Source organism: Aricia agestis, chromosome 5 (genome assembly GCF_905147365.1).
Source record: "Aricia agestis chromosome 5, ilAriAges1.1, whole genome shotgun sequence".
NCBI lineage: Eukaryota > Metazoa > Arthropoda > Insecta > Lepidoptera > Lycaenidae > Aricia > Aricia agestis.
This window is the reverse complement of record NC_056410.1, coordinates 16982183-16996395: the sequence shown is the minus strand read 5'-3', so window position 1 is coordinate 16996395 and position 14213 is coordinate 16982183. Positions and strand designations below refer to the sequence as shown.

The 14213-nt window shown below is 35.6% G+C and overlaps 1 protein-coding gene across 3 annotated transcripts in view; it reads right to left on the bottom strand.

Annotated features, from left to right (window-relative positions):
• Positions 1-14213, bottom strand: part of LOC121727361 — an 89988-nt gene that overhangs the window by 74858 nt on the left and 917 nt on the right. The gene's annotated exons all lie outside the window — the stretch shown is intronic.

Sequence of the window (14213 nt, the reverse complement as noted above, 5' to 3'; positions counted from 1 at the left end):
ATCGTAGGTTTATATCAAACAATTTGAACGGGGAATTCAATTCCAATGGTTTGTGTGCGGCGGAGCGCGGCGATGATCACAACAGTCCTATATTTACTTTTTTACCTTACCTAAAAAAGCTAAAATTTTAAAGCTGCAGTTTGAAAAAATTGTCGTAGCTTCAATCTTCATTCAAAAGCATGCCGCTTGTATTGTTTCTAGTTAGATGTGAAATGACTTTTCTTTGTTAGTAGCCACCACCAATTTTTCAACCATGGGTACTTCGTAGCCTTTTTTACGTATTAACGTATAGCACAGCACGATCGCCGTTATAAAGTGCCTAATAGGCCTATTATTCTCCGGCACCTCATTATATCGCCGTTAGTTCTGCAAAAACTGCATGTGTGGACGTGTGTCGCTCTCGGTTCACTGGTCGCAGGTGCGCTAACGGACAATGCCGGGGGGACGCCAGTCGCCACTGTCGCCCATATTGAAGACCGTTAAATATTTGAATTGCATTTCTAAGGTTACGAATTTGCACCCTACGAAGTCTTCTTCAATATGACTTTGATATCCTTATACTTTTACAACGCCATTTAAGCATTTCAATTAGTCATTTATATATATATATATATCTATGGTTATGCGTTTATGAGCATGGCCTCGTATTTTTTGTTTGGAAATATCGGTATTGTGCTAATAGTCAGTAAAATAGCTACGATAGTAACGATTGCCAGATGTTCTCAGGCTCAATTTTATAGAAGTCGTTGTAACTCTTATTCAATCCTTTTTATAGGCAAGTGTGTGATTTCGCGTTGGGGCAAGACAGGTAAACCCACGTTGAAATCGATTACAATTGCCTGTCTGCCACAATAAACCTCCACGTAAGCCGATAGGGTGGCTCACCCTTCATAAAACTCGTTTTATGGCTTTTAATAATTTTAGTAAGCTGCACTGATTGTGCGGCAGCTGCCAGGCAAAGATTAACGGTCAGATGTTTTGTGTATTCATGTAATTTGTCTCTTTCTATCCGATGTGCTTAGAATTTAGATGTTTTGTGGGACGTCACAGCGTAAACCACTGCGGCTGCTAAACAACCTCAAAACACATTTTTAAGTCATTCACTTTTCTACTACATAGTTAAAATAACGCTTTCAGCAACTGGTAGATATAGTAAGAAGTTTCTTTGATTTTAAGAATGAAACCTGACTGGCAAATTTTAAAGTTTCAGAAATTACTCGTATCCCTGCCACGTGCCAAAGATCATTATTTCGTAATAAAATATGTTTGAATTCTAAAACATTGGCATTTGTGAAAGCCTCTTTACCGACAAAATAGTTTGGAGAATACGTAAATAAGCGTTTAAGTATGCCCATTGTATTGCCGTACTCATAAATTGAATGAACAAAAACATTAATGCATCCGTATTTCGTGCGACAAAAAATTCAAAAGGATTGCCATAAATTGCTCCACTGAATGAGCAAAGTTTCACGCCCATAAATGGGCAATATGGTTACGTCTGCCGAAACCAGTAACGGCAGGTTCCGTGGTGACAGGGTTCGTTAACCGCAGCGGCAACCACGAATATATCACGAAGCTCTGGGGAATGCTGCCTTAATAGACTAGCTGTGTCACATTGCATTATTATTCTAGGTACAATATCGGACCGAAGCTTTGATAGCAAATAGACGGCTTAGTTTCCAATACTAGTGCTGGACATTGATAGCTTGTAATTTACAGCACAGACGCATTGCACCGAATAGACAATCTGAATAGACAATATATATATATATATATATATATATATATATATATATATATATATATATATATATATATATATAACTTCCTCTCCACAAGAGAAGGAAGTGCCACGCAGTTCTTTTGCCGAATGCTTTAAATTGTGTAACAGATCACCAAGTCAATAGGTACAGCCATTACGGAACAAAAGGTGAAAAACTCAGCAGGAGGCTTCGATTTTGTGGTCCGCTCTTTATACTTTCGAGAGCCATTAAACAGCAGGCATTTCAGATTTACTTTTATACCTTTGGACAACTACGCGACAACCTATACTAAAACTTTATAATTTTAGGAAAACAAGGAAAAATCCGAAATGAATTCCCATTTTCCAACTTAACAAGAAGTAGGTAATAAGCAAATAGTACACAAAATAAGAGATTTTGTAATTAAAATTAGCGTGAATGACACACGAGCGAAAAGCAAAGTGTAAAATAAGAAGCAGGTGCTAGAAATCAATTCATTACAATTTACAAGTAGTATCACAGGTCTCCTCGTGCAAGAATCCAGATAATAAATCTATTGACTGTGTGACCGGGCCCGAACTTGTGACGTTGATGTATTATGCTAGACAAACTGCTTATTAGGATTCTTACATTCATTCTAATGCATTTTCTATCGATGTATTTCGAACATTTTAATTCTTACTGCTCTTATGAGCCTATTCTAGAATCAGAATCATTTATTTCAAGTAGAATAAAAATTAAAACCTTGCATAATGGTACTTACTACGTTTCCAAGGATCGATTTACTTTAGCTTTTTGCTGTTGACTGCCTGTTTTTCTGCTCTTATTTAACGTAAGAAAATATTTACGCCCTCAAGTAAAAACCCATTATAGAATGTTCACGAAAGCTAAATTAAAAGTCAGCCAGTTCACTTAGCTGCCCGTTTTCCTGTTTCTCTAATGGCAAATTTATTAACCTGATGTAAAAATGTACAGCGGACAAAAAGGAAATTTTGGAACGTTCGCTTCATTATATTTGGTCGATTGAAAGCATCAGCGCTTTTTGCGACATCATCAACATCATTTTATCGTCGTCTGCTCGTGGGTTGAGTGGGTGCTTCTTTAGTAGTTAGTACATACTTAGAAGTCACATTAACTAAACATTTAGTTATTTTGGTTCAATCCTCGATACTAGTCACAAAATTTGCGTGTTGTTACTTTGGGCTGTCTAATTATTAAAATATATTGGTAACTCTAACGAAATGTCTATTCCTAGTAGGTATATCTATGCTTATTGCTGGAGTTTGTAAGCGACGTTTGTATAGGTATTATTTGGAGCATTTATTGACTTATTTATATATATATCTTAAACCTCGATTCGTTTGCACTTTGTACATTACGAAATTGTTGTTTCGCCAGATAGACAAATAACCTTTTACGCGTTTCAAACATAATATAAATCATTCCTTCACTGTAATATTGCTCTGTATATATTCTATAACATTTCAAGCCTTTTAAATGAAGGATCTATATCCGTGTCCGTGTCTTTATTTCTTACATTTTAACAACGCTGAACCAATTAGCGTAACTAACAATCTGAGAACTAATTTCAAGGATTGGAAATCCAATTTGGACACACTCGTGTTCATAAAATAGTCATAAAGTTAAGAGTCAACTATTGTCGCTGTAAAGAGTTGTTACTTGTTTTGCTGCTGATTTTTTTAGACAATGCCTTTTTCGGATTAGATACTACTTTTAAAATTAGTTATTACTGTCACAATATTGTCGCCTACACATTTTTACCGTGTGTATAGTGTGTCGTGTTATTAACGATACTGCACGATAACATTATCGCTGATACAACATGGCGCATTGTGACATGAAATCATGCAAACGTATTTACCGACATGTCATTTTAAACCAAACTGCATTTTTGTTTTTTCATAATTAACCAGATGTAGTCGGATAAAGTTTCAAACGAGTTGCTGATTGAACTTATTTAAAGGCGAATTATTAACTTTTGAATGAACAAACTAATGAGACAGAAGTTATTTGGTATTTTGAAGATGTAAACACGATGTACTCAAAATTAATTGAACCAAAAAGTTATACTGATCATTAAAAGAGGTCACAGGACTCATAGGTCACCAATAAGCAAACTTACGACAGCAATTGGCATTGACTACTGTGGAATATACCCCAATAAAAGGTCTTAATCATCGTATAATTAGTATTGGTCGTAGGGTTATCGAGAAAATAGATATAGTGTCGACAGACACAAATTATTGTCTGCCGCCTCGTGTCAAAAGTTTTGATGTCTCCAAAACATTACAAACTATTTAAAAGCTAAAAAATAATTTACAAATAATAACAAAGCCAATTGTTTTCTTATAAATTTTCTGATACGGACGGACGTGATAACCTACAATAATAGATACACCAATATTTTTATCAGCGCGGCGTAAAACATTTCTTTTGATAATTGCATGAAGTAAGGAAGTTATTATTTATCAGTTATCAAATTTCGAAATATAATACTTATATTCAATTACTAACATACTGAACTATGATATAAAATGTTACAATACCTATTCAAGTATGCTAAAGGATCTTAATATTTAAAAGATTCTACGTAACTCCCAAAGTAACAAAAAAATATTCAATTTTATTGAGCTTGATGAAATAAATATCCACCAATATCCGAAATAGCAGGTGAACATTTCACCTTTGATTAAAAAGGACGATCTAAACATAATTTAATTTTTATCAGCCTATGGACGGGATATCCTTCTTGCGAAGTGCACATAAATGTCAAAAGTTGCAAGAACATTGAAACGAGTTTCCTTACCGTGTCAACTTCCGTACCGTATGGGGTCCAGCGCAGTTTCTCAATGGGGGGCAGAACTTTATGAGTCTACTAGCTTTGAGCACGGATCTGCTCGTAAATACCACCGGAACACTACTTTTTCAGGATAAGAAGGTGCTAATGTTAATCCAGATTCCAGAGTCTAAACTACTGCCATATATTTTTTCTCAAATCCTTTGCGATGATTATTAAAAGTACTTATCACCTATTTTTCATAAAAGGAACCACCAATGATAAATTAGAAGCCTCTTGTCCTAATGGACGATTCGATGTGACAAATCTAAACTATTAAAAATTAGTAGTTGTGAACAACGAATATAACAGAATCCCCACTCGGCAGTCGTAATTATAAATCTTTTATCGTAAGCAATTAAACAACATTCCCATGTCTAATAACGTCATTGCTTGAATAAAAACTTGAGACGTGGCACACATGCTCTATTAATGGTTCTGGTAAAAAAATAACGCGGTTCCTGTACTTGCGAGGAGTGATTTATATTTTAGAAATATTTTAAAGGCGAGGGCGCGACAAAATGTGATTTTCAGGTCCATTAAACACCTTCTTGTAAAATCGTTTATTTCTTCTCTAATTGAGTCTTGCACTACTTTTGCATCAGTGTTTTACTCAATTCTGTGGGTAACTGTAGACTCTTCGTTAATCGTTCCAAGCAGACAAAACACATAAGGAAGACATCATCAATATTAGAAATCTATATTATTGCCCAAGCATCTGAACCAGATGGGTTCACTATCTAGCTGACTAGATCTATTGCAAGGAAATATTATAGGTTTGTAATAGGACACTTAAATGGCTTATGTAACATAAATTATTGTCTGCATTACGTGCTCTTGGCTAGTATTACCAGATACATATCGTTATGCACTAAGCATATCGGTTTATGTTTTGCACATAGCAGTACGTTTGATTATTTTAATTTTATGACAACTGCAATAAAAATGAATATGAAATTAATAGGCAAAAACAGAAATAGAATGGTTATTTCCTAACACGTAATATCGTAGAATCTAATTAATAAGTATGAACAAAGCTAGATGGCAATGATTAGAACTTAGAATCCAATTAATTTTGTTATAGAAGCCACAGAGCACTACCTAGCAAAGGTGTTGTCAACTCTGTTGCTCACAGAGAACTTTGCGAAGTAATATTACTTGCCTCAAAAGTCAAAACTAATTGGTTTCACTGATAATTTATTTTTCATTCCATATTATTTTTAATAATATAAGTAATGCTTTAAATTAAAAAATAACAATATGTTTAATCCTTTATATACATAACTGAAAGAAATAAATGCAGGTTTTCTTCAAACTTTAAAGGTTCATAATGTCTCAGTTTCTATAAAAGCAAACTATATACATATATACTTTATAAGTGGGGGAGCCATGCTTCGGCACGAATGGGCCGGCTCGACCGGAGAAATATCACGTTCTCACAGAAAACCGGCGTGAAACAGCGCTAGCGCTGTGTTTCGCCGAGTGAGTGAGTTAACCGGAGGCCCAGTCCCCTACCCTATTCCCTTCCCTACCCTCCCCTATTCCCTTCCCATCACTACCCTCCCCTATTGCCCTATTCCCTCTTAAAAGGCCGGCAACGCACCTGCAGCTCTTCTGATGCTACGAGTGTCCATGGGCGACGAAAGTTGCTTTCCATCAGGTGACCCGTTTGCTCGTTTGCCCCCTTATTTCATAAAAAATATATAGGTGTAAGGCATCCAAACCGGGTACACAGAACTCAGGCACTAAATCGTGTTGACTAATGTAATTTAGTCAGTGTGCCAGAAAAATTACAATAGTGTCGGAAATAGCGCAGAAAGGGGCAGGATGCAGTTATTATACGCCAGTATAGGTGCGTGTCATTGATTGGAAGCGACAAAGGTAGGTTCACACAAAGCGCAGAGCATCGCAGGGTATCTCGAACAATCGCTGCGCGTGCGGCCCGGGACTTTTAGTCCCAAAAGCATTGAATAATCAACCGTTCCTACCATTGTTCCGATAAAACGTACGTTTCCTCGCGGACAATAGCATACATGACCCCATGCTGAGTAATAAGTAATGAAAATGCACCTATATATTGGCATTTTTAAGCATTTCAACCCCTTTTTTGAGAGTCTAAAGTCTGGATCCTTCAAATCGTAAATGGAAATACGATGCCATGCTTTTAGCTATTACGCTTCTACACCTTCGTATTCAGGCGATATTATCTCGTAAAATTGGGAAAGGAAAGTAATATTTCCTGACTCCTTATATTTCACTTCTGAGTCATGCTGATCCTCTTACAAAATAATTGCGAAGGTGGGTTGTAGCGCGTGGGACAGACTGCCCTATGATTGTGGAGAAACAAACATTTCTCTACTTTTAATTTCACTTTTAGTGTTTAATCTTCTTAGCCTAGAATCAAGATAGTTTAGATCTGTTAATAAAATAGCTTATATTTATATCACTAATTTCACATACTGCTATACTCAAGTATTTCAATCTAAATCTGAGTTGGAGCGATTAATGAAGAGCTGGCAACATGTGAACACTATTATCATCAATAACAAACATCGCGTCACTATGATGGATCGATTTTGATGTAGTCACTTCCCGTGGTTGGGGGGACAAAAGGCGACTTCCTTCCGATCAGCTGCCGCCTGCCATCCCTGAGGGGCTTCACTCACCTTTACACACACGTGCTCAAGAAACTCTACTTATAATTTAACGACGGATCAAATTACCTGAATAATAGAGTACGGAGAATATTATTTATGACGCCTTTTGTTGACGCATAATTTCGTGGGAATCAAGAAACAAAAACTCTAACGTTTAAGTAACTGTTAATACTTTCAAATAAAGTAATATTTTAGAGTGTAATCAAAATGCAAGAAATACAGCAAAGTCAACAGCTGTATAAAATCAGAAGTAATTAACTTATATTTCAGCTTGGCATATAATGGTTCTAAATTAAATTGTATTGTCAAACCATGTTATTAAGCTACATTGTATTCACCGCAACGTAACATGAGGGCAAGATTAATGTTGTCGTGTAGTTGTCGAACAAATTTCCGAAATTGTGTGTGCAATAGAGCTTGTGATGCACGCCCCATTGCACATCTAATTGGATGTGATGCTTCTGCGAACTTAGCAGTAACTTGTAGATATTAAAGTCGATTGAAAATCGATCACAGTGGTTATAAATATAGTGTTTGTAATTTAAAATTAATAGCCCATACTTGGTTGTTGTTTCAACACATTCGGAGTGCAAAAGAAGAACCCAGAAGTTATTTAAAGATTTCTAGTTTTAAAAATCATTGTTGAATCATCATGTCATGAATTCAAATGGCAATATTGAAACATAGTATATGTATGATATACAATATTCAACTTGAACATGAGCCCATTCAGGTTTTAAAATAAGAGATCCAGGAACCTTGAACCCCAGGGAACATCCGTGTCCTAAGCCATAAAACTGTCGAGACTTCATCGAGGACTTTTATGTGTTTTTAGAAGTTCGGTATGTGATACATTCCAGCAACCAGTCTGGCACCGGTCTCGACTTAGGCGTGTATAATTAGCGTGGGCTTTTAAAGGTCATTGTCATAGACTCGGCTTAAACACAGATCAGAAACCATTACTTCATGTCTTACCATTGATTTAATTTGAATTGTAATGCACTATAGATAGAACTGAATTTATAATACCGCCCACGCCCATGAATAATGCTGATACAGACTGGGAAAAACAATCTAATGGAATTTATTCAATCCTTTAAGTAGTACCGATTGAAATAAATTTCAATGTCGAAATTTTGTCGACTTTAATGGAGTATCGACTAAAGGAAGCGGAGGTTATTGTAGTGTTTTACTATCAGGTGATTATATTTTATTTTCTAATGTTTTCGATAGCCATAACAGTATTAGGAATAAGAAAGCAACTGGTTTTAGGATTTAATTTATAAGGTTTATCGTCATATCATACAAATAGAAGGTAAGACTTTAATATTTAAAATAATAGCCATATAACGCAATAAAAATGATTGGTCAAGTAGAAACACAAATTGAACTATCGAACAAAGGCGTAGGTTTGTATTTGATATGCGTGAGAACATGAACTATGTGTCCGCACACTTCCTCGGGAAGAAAAACGTGTGAATACATACCTCTACATACAATTTTAGACAAGTAAAGAATACCTGTATTAAATAATCACAATACGTACTAAAGATTTTTTTATACTAATTATTAAAAAAAAATTCGATGACCCAAAAAAGCGTGGTTACATTAAATGCGACAATTAATTTTTTTGGAGGAATTTTGAAGTAAAGTAGGTATACATTGCTGGTAGCAAAAATAACTATTTAATTAAGATAAGAAAATAGGTTAGTGGCAGTAAAGCTCATGCCATAAAGATATGGGAAACGTTATCAAACTCCATGAGAAATGCAGTAAGTAAATAAAAACATCTTAGTAGGTTTTAATCCTGCTGGCTGTGGAAATATTTCGCACTATCGACACAGAATAGATAATAGTACAAGCTCGATAGTCTTGTCGATACAAGACTAAGGTGGCCTATCAATAATAGTAAATAATACTGATGATTATGATAATTGTTGATGATGACTATTAGGATGATGATGAAAATAGCATTTGGGACATTGATTCATTAGGTCGTTAATATAGGATTCTGCAATTTCCTTCCATTTAAATTACTATGACCTTAGACTCCAACGCAAAGAGGCCGATTATGAGATGAAATGACCAATAAGTGAATAAGATGCCGCAACTGGTTAGACAAGAGTTATTTGCCAGGCAAAAGACAACCTTGTAATTACGGTATTTATTCATTCATAGACACAATATAATGATCTTTAATTTTTAACACATTTTTTATTTCATTTCTTACATGTATATTAGCCATTGAATCACTTTATTTCATCTTATAAATCCTTTTCAAATTCTAACTATTTGCGATAAAAGTTTTTGTCAAGATCAGTAGTCTGAATTAACCAGTCTATAAATTATTTTTCAGTAATGAGTTCAAAAGGTTTTAGCAATGAACCTATTTTTCCAGCTACCGCCATAAAATTTGCATTTACAAGTAGGATAATAATTGCTATATGGAACTCTTTGGCTTCCCTGTGGTCTGACAAACAAGGGTTTTATTACGCGTCAACTGCGCAAATTGTACCCTCTACCTGATAGGCTTCGTTCTGGGAACCGATGGGACGAAAAAAATCTTCCCTTGTCCCCATAATCGGTAGGAGGGGATCTCGAGTGCCGTTTTTGTCTTATATTCTATTTGTAGTGATAATAAAGCCCTTAGGACCAGGCAACGAAGAAATTTGGCCTTGGGTACTTTTGAAATAGCACTTTAGACGGCTAATCTACAGGAAACTTGCGAACTTACAGACTTTTTAACGATTAAAACAACAGGTCTTGATTTCACCTAAGGTGGTGGTCGGTGGATGATGGATCTTAGGACTCCTGGCATAGTAATGCGTCGCAGGTATGACAAGGTACGACATTTTCGACGTCGCTTTTTGAAGTAAATAAGATTTAGCGTGCAGTTTATCAACCATAACGAAGTCTGTAAGTTTTGATGACGTCAAAACTACCGACCCATAAAGCACGAGTCATTACAGAAAGGCATTGAACGTAGCCTTGGGATTTTGCTAGAGCATCGTGTTGCTAAATATCTTTTTTAAAAGAAAGTCACACACATCATATTTTCTAACTCTATCAATAATGTAAAAGTTCCATTTTGCTACTCTGTGTTTATTTGTACAACTTTAATACACAAGTTGCACTTTTTATTATTCATCAATCAATTTCATAAAGGCAGCACCAAGTTTTGAGGTTACACTTCTGCTTGAATATTATAGTTTGAAATAGCCAATTGGAGTTGAAATAGGGACTTTATTCTATGGTTACCACGTTAATGGTAGAGCACTTCGCAACTTTTATGACACATAACCAACTCTGTGTAGGCGTTCATAGACAAAATTATGTTGGACACTTATATATTCAAATGGCGCCCAGTGTTCCTTAAAGGTTGTTTCAGAAGCAGCAGCAGACCACCCAAGTGAAGTTACAAACAGCAGCACAGACATTTCCTCTCAATCGCCCATAGCTCTAAAGACGTGGAGAAAATTACGAAATTAAAGAATCTAGGAAGTAATTATCCAGTTCTAGTTATTATTGCTTTGCGGTAACATAATTATAGTGCGGTCAATGCAAAAAACAAGCGTTGGAAATGCACAGTTAGGTGTTTACAAGTTCTCGGCGGTGCTTTCTTCGATATTCGCACATTGAGTAATCCGTTAGGTTTATACTCGGGTTACCTGGACTTGCCTCATACGTATTCAATAGCTTGCAAAAGTACACCACGAGGAAGGCAGTATTGGGGGCGTAAGGTGACACCCGGGACTGTGGCGTTAGGTGATCACTTGATCGACTCGACTCGGTTTCGATTACGCATAATATTAAGTTCCCATAATGCTGTTGTTATGTGACTTATGCTTATGCTCGAAAGAGTAACTTGAAGCTTCTGGTCATATTGTCTTGTTTTCTTTTGTCAATTTGGTTCTTCATCGTCATTCTTATCCAGATGAGTGACTAGAGATTAGACTTTAGGAGTCAAACTGGATTTACTAGCTTCTCATAATTTTTCAACAAGCATGTCTGGTAAATAGTAAGCAACATTATTTAGGTGGCACAAATTAAATACAACCACTATTACCAAACTAGCTTCACTAATAGCTTTATTTATGTCACATTTTACATTAGTTACGAGCAATAAATGAATATTACTTTCCCATAAATTTATAAGTGCTTATTTATGATCTTTTAAGTCCCTTATCATGTTTGGTAGACCCGTATCGACCTATAAGATTATGACCGACATCTGTAATGTGTACCAGACAAGTGGCATTATGGAGTCAGCTCCGGAGCATTAAATACATTGAAACTGCATTAAGTTGCCTCCCTCAGGATTAAGATATTAAGATTGACGTGCAAGAAAACATTTTAAAATATCAAAAGTTTGAGAGGATTGGTGTTCTTTGTTTGTAGTACTGTTGTCTATTTCATTCCTGGCGCCCGTTTTATGACGTAATAAAGTTTACATAGATAAATAGTATTCAGTTTTTTAATGATCACTTTATGAGAACAACTTTTAGATACATAATTTTGAACACACACTTATGATTGATGAAGCATAATTAGATAGTATAAATGCACACTAAATATAGCAAACGACGTGACAGACAAAAACTTAAAGTATACGTAACTTTTGGTCGAAAACAACAGAGGAATCACAGGGAAATGGATATGGAAGTGACAAAACATTCTTCCAATCACATTTTCTATATTAATGGCGTCAGGATTTATCGCCGACGATGCGGGTCACGGAAACCATCATTTACTTCCACACCAACTAGTATTATGGTGATTTGTACAGTCATTTCCTATCGTACCTTCCATGTAATAATAAATAAAATATTATAATAATGTTATTTTTAAAAATATAAACCTATGCAATTTTTAAGCATTACACTTGGTATATTAACTTCCGAAATTGAAATTGGTTCTGACTTCTGTTAGTTATCAAAGTTTCTTGACAATCCAAACATTTTCAGGATCTGAGAGTTTATTTCAAAAGTTGATGTGAGATAATGACGAGCAATACAAATAAACCGAAATCACCTTAGAATCTAAGTAAGCCGGCGTTTCCGTTTGTTTTGAATGAGTAAACAAAACGCGTAGTAAAATACTTCGGAGTTCGGAGACAAATGGAATAAGGTCGCGCTATGTTGAGTGTACTGTCTGTGTGTGCGTGAGTTTTGCCACTGTCGTGTGACAAAAGGGTGAATGGACCTTTCTTAGACAAAAGATAAATGTGCTTAGTCAAATGTTTGGGCATCTTATTATACTCGGTTTTGACTGCCTTTGAGAGACGATGAGATGTCGCTCGCAAAGTGTGATGATTAATGAGGATTAGTCTTAGTTGTAACGCCAAATGCTATTTATAGCAGGTACTTATAAGTTACAGAACTTTGAAAGGAATTCCAAAGTTGAGCACCGAGCAAACAAAACTAAACTTTATTAAAAAGATGATTCTAAACTTCCGAATTTATTACAGTCAAAATTTAAGTTATTTTAAGTAAAACTTTATAGCTGTCTTGACAAAGCATCTTTAACTTTGCCCTCACTTCTTCAGTTTAACACTTTGTTTTAGAAATAAAAAGGGACTTTATCGAGAAATCCTTAATTCAAATTAATTATCTTGGCAATTATTATTTTTACAGCGCCCCAGTTTTCTACAAAGAAAGCTGATATGTTTTATCGGTCAGCAAACTCGGTAATTGCGCAAGTCGCAATGTTACCTTGTTCCTCCCAATTAGGAGACGCCAAGTCTTATCCTGAAGATTATTTCAAGACCGTCACGGTAAATAGTCGATAGCTAACCATGTCAAGCTTTCAATGTCGTCCACTTCCTTATAATCGTCGCTAATAATTCAGAATTAGGTACAGTTTTCTCAATGTCTTCTGTTTTATTATAATTAGACAACCTGTAGTTAGCGCTATTAATAAAACTAGCTGCTACTTTTCATGCTTATTTAAAATTATCTATTTAAAAGTTAGCATGCCCAACAAAATTAATTATTCAACACAGCCGTGCAATTGATAAAGATTCAACCTAATTGAATCTGTCATGCCAGAGAATCTATCGCTGCAATAAACATTGTAATATAAATTAACATGTAAGGTTGTTAATACGCCAATTTGCGGTGAAAAATTAGTGTGGACGATAGTATAGGCGCCTCTATAAATTACAACATTCAGGTTATCACAGGTGAAAGGTCCCAGGGCTTACATTCCATTATTCAGTACTGTTTCGACACATTGTTTACTTCATCGCCGCTTATGGCATACTCCGCTCAGAATCTACGCGATTTTATTTGGAAGAAGAAACTTCGGTCGTAAATTCTGCATTGTACCAAATATAAAGATAGGTTTTATATGGCCGAGTTTCAAAAGAGAACACTAACTTAAATCACAAGCAAGAACCTAGGAATTTGTTTTGTGCAACAAACACTTTATCAGCTTCCATGGTGTCTAGCATTAGGCGTAATCCTTTTAACCAGATCTCCAATAAAAACAAGAGTCGACATTTGAAGCTTTTAGCACTTATCTAGCACTAGAAACAGTGCGTGAGACGCATCTTTATCATCGCTCTTGAAATTATCTCGAGACAAGACGTTTTTATGGGCCACATTGGAATCTGGGTGTTTTTTCCCATTGCCTTTCGAACGCCCAAACAGGTTTTTAGATAGCGCTTGTAATGCATCAAGCTGGAGGTTTTTGTAGGCGGCGTGCTTTAGGGCAAAACGTAATGAAGTAAAGCGGTTTTAAACTATTCTCATAACATTGAGTGGATTTAATGAATCTTTGAGTGCAGTATCAATATTTAGCTTAGTATCGGAAGATCAAAGACTGTAGATAAGACCTATAAATAGCAGTATGGAATATATTAAACTTATCTACCTGTTAAAAGATCTAGCTTAGTGTATTGTTTTCGGTATTTTAGTATTTGGGAACTTATTTCTGCCTGGAATCTAGCTGATGATG